This window comes from Cebus imitator, unplaced genomic scaffold, assembly GCF_001604975.1.
Source record: "Cebus imitator isolate Cc_AM_T3 unplaced genomic scaffold, Cebus_imitator-1.0 Scaffold421, whole genome shotgun sequence".
In the NCBI taxonomy this organism is placed as follows: Eukaryota; Metazoa; Chordata; class Mammalia; order Primates; family Cebidae; genus Cebus; species Cebus imitator.
Genome location: NW_016107736.1, coordinates 411,586 through 411,827, shown reverse-complemented (window position 1 = coordinate 411,827; position 242 = coordinate 411,586).

Sequence of the window (242 nt, the reverse complement as noted above, 5' to 3'; positions counted from 1 at the left end):
AAAAATTAGCTGGGCACTGTGGCAGGCACCTGTAATCCGAGATACTCAGGAGGCTGAGGCAGGAAAATCGCTTGAACCAGGTGGCAAAGGCTGCAGTGAGCCGAGATCACGCCACTGCTCTCCAGCCTGGGCAACAGAGCAAGACTCTGTCTCAAAAAAATAAGAAAACAGAAATACAAACCAACAAAAAAACAAAACCTAACTCCAAGACCTACACAAAAACAGAAACTTCACAGTGCAAC